Source organism: Anser brachyrhynchus (genome assembly GCF_964034855.1).
Source record: "Anser brachyrhynchus genome assembly, chromosome: 10".
Taxonomy (NCBI): Eukaryota; Metazoa; Chordata; class Aves; order Anseriformes; family Anatidae; genus Anser; species Anser brachyrhynchus.
In genome coordinates, this window is record NC_137705.1 from 6,573,075 (window position 1) to 6,578,173 (window position 5,099).

The window sequence follows — 5,099 nt, forward strand, 5'->3', positions numbered from 1 at the left end:
GCATCAGCATGCTGATTACACAGAAATCCTCCAGAAGAGCAGGAGGGATGATAAGCTGGCTCTTAGATGAAGACAGTGATGGATCTGTGAGCCTGTGTTCATTTATAATGTTGCACGTGTTGGGGCCAAGGTCAGCAGGTGCAGGCTGGGGCAGATCTCACGAACGTAACTCATTAAATCCTGCCAGGCAATCACCAGCCAGAGTCCTGCAGGAGAGCTGCAACTTGTGCCAGTTTCCCTGCTCGACAGCAGATTGCGAAGCGTAAACGTGAACCCACAGCTCTGTGATCGATCGTCCCCATCTCACGGGGTTCAGCTGCAGTCACTGGGAGAGTTTGCAGTCACGGGGAGCTGGGCTGGCCGTCTGCACCATCACCCCCAAAATAAGAGACCGGTACTGGTGCAGATCGTGGTACTGCAAAGGTTGGCAGCCTGTGGCTCCTCAGCACCTGTAACCTTGTGGTGGGAGCCTCATTTGTGGCTGGTGATGGGAGAAATGAAGATGGACTGCAGTGTCTGTCTGTCTGTCCCTTCCCCTCCTCAATACCTGCCGGACCCACCGGCCAGCACCAGCCACGCTGAAGAGCAGCAGGGAGACCTCAGAGGTGTTTGTGAGCTCAGGGCTTGGGCACAGCAGTGACCCAGGTCCCTGCAGCAGGACAGACCGCGGCAGGAGGCCAGCAGTTACTTGCTTCACTTGGCTCGGGCACGAGTAAACGAGTGCAGGTGGGCAGCCACGTCCCAGCCGGCCCAGCCTGACCTGCTGGAGGTTAAAAGCTGGGGGGAGCTGAGGGTTTTCACAGGGCACGGGTTTGTCCATCCCACTGCTCATGGGGCTTGGTGAGGTCTGTGCCAAAGTGCTGCAGGACCCAGTGTGCAACAAGGTAATCCCTGAACTCTGCTCGGAGTAACTGCCGAGGAAGGATGCTGCACTGCAAGGACGAGAGAGGCAAGTGCTATTTGATCAGCACAATGCCCTCGGCTCCTGCCTCCACAACGTGCTTTGATTTCATTGTTGTTTCTCTCAATAGCCTTCTACATGGGTGAAATCTGAATGAAGCCATCAAACAGGGCAGTGTCCCTGCCTCTCTGCTCTGATCACTCCTGTCGTGTTCCTCTGCGTGCCCTCTACCTGCCCTTTGGCAGCATCCAAGACATACGCGCGTTATGAATTCAAGTCTTGCCCTGGGATGTGGTGAGGCAGACAGGGCTCTCTGCTCCTTTCTGCACTGGAAGAGCACCCTCCGAGTGCAGCATCCCAGGAGCTCAGCACTACAGGTACAGGCGCTGTTCTGAAAGCTTTTAAGACGTTAGATTAAAGGCAGATGCCCCAGGAACAGAGAGAGGTGGAAGGTTACATTACTACTTCAAAAGGATCAGATTCTGCAACTAATCAACTGCTTTTCAGGTGGTATTTGATTTTTTCTTTTTAATTTAATGTGGCCATTAAACCGTTACATTGCAAAGGCCCTGAAAAATATATCCAGGGTTCACAGAGCTGATGGGGAAAAAGCCTGCCCCGGGCAGGGTTTGCAGGTGAGCATCACGTCACGGCCGCTGCAGAGAAAGGCAGCAAGGAGCCGTGGTGCTGCGGTCAGTGCTCGCCCTGTGCTGCAGCACGAGAAGGGTGCTGGGCTTCAGGATGCCCCCATACCCTGTCTGCAGTGGGCTCTTGCAGGACAAAAGGAGCTGATTTAGCTGTTTTCTCATGAATCAGAGTGCAAAAATCCCCCCCTGAAAGCAAGCCGCAGCCTGGTGCTTTGCCAGGGAGCTGGTTTGCTGCGCAAGGGCGAAACCCAGGGCAAGGCGGGCTCAGTGCAGCCTTCAGAGTCACAGCATCAGCAGCCGCCCAGCCAAAAACCTTAATGGTGGAGCTGTTTTTTTAATGGTCCCCTGTACAGCCGTTAGTCCTTAAGGAGGATTTACATTGCAGCCAGCTGCTATGAAGATATTTTATTGGTATAGTAAATACAGAGAGAGAAATGGTAGCTTTTAGTCTTCTGGTTGCTTGTGCTTTTCCTGTCCCATAATTCACAACCCTCTTTGTGTCAGAGGCTAAAATCTGTCCCGTCGAGTGCCCTGAGGTGTCCCCTTGTTCCCACCACTTGGCCAGGACAAAGCCACCCTTGGGTGCCTCCTTCCCCTTGCTGCCCAAGTGTTTGTGCTGGTGGCTGTGGAGCAGGGGAGGCTCAAGAGAGCAGAAAGGGGCAATGGCAACTGTGCAAGGCATGAAAGCAGTGAAATCTCACACGGCAACCTGTTAGATGGGAGCCAGGGGGAGCACAAGCAATGCCGCAGTAACGCTAGGGCTTAAACTCAGTTCTTCATTTTGTTTCATGGTTGGTTGAGGGCTTGGACTCCCCACTGCATTTACCCACTCCCTGACCTGCAGAGCCTCAACACGGGATGGAAAGAAAAGCAACCAGAGAGCCAGAGGCACAGGAGGTGAGAAGATGCCTCATTGCATGGGGATAGGTCAAAACACACCACGAGCATGCATCGCACAGTCCCAGGAGTGCCACCGACTCACAGACCCTGTGCAGACAGAGGCTGACAGCAGAAGCAGAGCTGCAGAAAAACACCCATCGCGTCTGCCCACTGAGGTACGAGCCATTAGAATTACACAGGATGTTATTTTGCCTCTTGCAAGTCATGCCTGAAATCTGGTCTCATAAATGAGCTTGTTTTTATTAGAGGGAACTTGCCTTTACTGGGATATAAATCTGAATGTGAACGCTAATTTTATTGCCCTGCATCTAGAGGATAACAGAAACACAAACATTACAACCCAGAGAGCACGGCCAAAAGCACAGGCACTGCATCTGAGCCTGTTCCTGAGGAATTTCAAGCAAGGCACAAGTGCTGCCTCCTCTCTCCCTCCCTGGGCAGCTGCTCGAGAGCTGACCACAGTGAGCGGGTGCACGCCTGGCAGAGCTCACAGCATGCCAGGGTTAAACTGTGGTGAAGAATCAGGACTCTTGGGTGGTGGTCCCATAGTTCAGGTATTTGTTTTGGCAGTTCCTGTGGGACTTGCCATGGGAGGGTTTAGGTTTCAGAGTATCGCAGTAGGGCAGGTCGTCTCGCACATCCCCCTGTGCCATGGCAGGACCAGCCACAGCTTTTCTGGCTGCTGGCGCAGATGCCATCTAGCTGGTGCTTAAAAGTCTCCAGGGAAAAGCTTCCCCCAGCTCTCTGTAAATTAATTCTGGTGCATAGCTATTGTACATCCAGCAATTTGTTCCTAATGTGCAAGTTAAATGTCTTGTTATCTTTCCTCCTTTAAGGGTTATTTTACAGAGGTGGGGTGAGGCAGGACTCTGCATATCAGCACAAGAGCAAGCCTCATAGCTGTCACTTGGGCTTCCACACATCAGCTCCGCGTCATGCCACCCAAGCAGCCTGACCATGGCATCACAAGTCTTGCACAAACCATTACTTCTTTCAGACAGCTGCCAAAGACCTTCCCATAACGTAATACAGCAGTGTTCTCCCCTTCAGCAGGACACCCCATCTTCTCTGCCCTTCTTTTTGTTGGTACAGCACTTGCAGAAGCTTGTGCTGCCCAGGATGTCCCTGGCTGCTTTTAGCTGCCACTGGGCTTTGGCTTTTGGCCTGGCTGCGCGTGTGGGTGCCGGAGCGCTGCAGGCCTCAGCTCAAGCCCCTGCCCCGCATCGTCTCCAGGGTCTTGTCCTTAGCTCACAGAGCCTTTGACACAAATCTGGGATGAAGGGCTGAATCAACCGCTGCCTGGTAGGGCAGAGTTACTCAGCAGATGCCCATGGGGTTGGTACCACAGGGACCCTGCCCTGGGCTCCATCACGAGCCCAGCCAGGCTCCAGCAGGGGCTGGAGGCACTAGCTGCTCTGCAGCTCTCTGACAAGTCATTTCCTCAAGCACAAACGAAGCTGCTCATCTCCGAAATTATTTGTCTGGCACATTTTCTTTGGTGCAGAGCTCTGGCGGAGGGGCTCTGGCTGCATCAGCAAACAAAGAAACAGCGTGACCTCGGGGCACTGCAAATAGCACGAACCTGTGCAGAATGAGTGCGCATCGAGGTGCCTCGCCTCCCTTGCTGGGAGAAGTGATTTCAAAGCCAGCAGATTGCTCTGGCCTCACTGCTCAAATTGCAGCTGAGTCTACACTAGAAACTCTTTCTGGGAAAGCAATAAAAGTTAAGAGTTTAATTTTTTTTTTTTTGACCAATACTTCTATGCTGGCAAAAGAAATTTTATACTGGCATAGCTGCATTCGCATGACTTTTTCTGGCGTAGGAATGTCACAAAAAAAAAATTGAATCCTTAAGGAGCATTGCTGTGCTGGCAAAACTTTTATCTATAGCTCAGTCCTAGAGGTAATTTGTGGCTGTAAGTGTAGTCAGTGTGTTTTTACTGGTGTAGTTTATGCCATTTCTTTGAACAAATGAAGCCCTCATTTTAAAGGTACCTTGGCAAAGCGGCCATGGAACCCATGTGCTGATTAAGAACAGATAGCACGCAGACCTGGGGCAGCTTGTACGTGTGTCTGACCGGCACGTGAGCGCTCGCCGTGTCCCTTGCTCCCAGCAGGCTCTGGAGGCATGGGGTGGGCACGTGTAAAAGCCTGCCTGAGCAAACCAGAGGGAAAATCTGTTCATCTGATGATTCAGGGGAATTCAGTTACAAAGCAGCAAGACTTGGTGCTGCGGAGAGGTTGTAGTTAGCTGGGGTATGCATCACTCAGCTACTCTAAATGCTCAATTTTCTTTCTGGTGCTATAATAGGACACACTTGACGCATGTTTCAAAGCTATTTTTTACCACCTGAATTTGCAATGAGGACGGTCATCCTTTTCCCACTAATGTACCCTTGCAGTTCAGAGATGCGCTTTGATCCAAGGGATGTGGTCAGTCCAGCTGCAAGGCCTCAGCTGGCCTTGCAGGGCACTTTTTTCACTTTGAAGACCCATGTGAAGGCCCTAAATGCTGACCTCAGCCAGGAGATGATGACCTGAATATCCTAGAAACTGATCTACCACTAAGATTAGGTATCTCACCCCAGAAATTTAGGGTAAATGATATATGCTTCCATTTTGGGCCTACTTGTAACTAAGCTGCCTCATTC

General features: G+C 51.7%; 1 long non-coding RNA gene across 1 annotated transcript; it reads left to right on the forward strand.

Annotated features, from left to right (window-relative positions):
* The first annotated feature begins 808 nt into the window (after positions 1-808).
* On the forward strand, positions 809-4,605 carry LOC308200202. Its single transcript, XR_013955326.1, has 3 exons — positions 809-949; positions 1,032-1,278; positions 2,393-4,605. It is a non-coding gene; the product is annotated as an uncharacterized lncRNA (long non-coding RNA).
* The last annotated feature ends 494 nt before the right edge of the window (positions 4,606-5,099 follow it).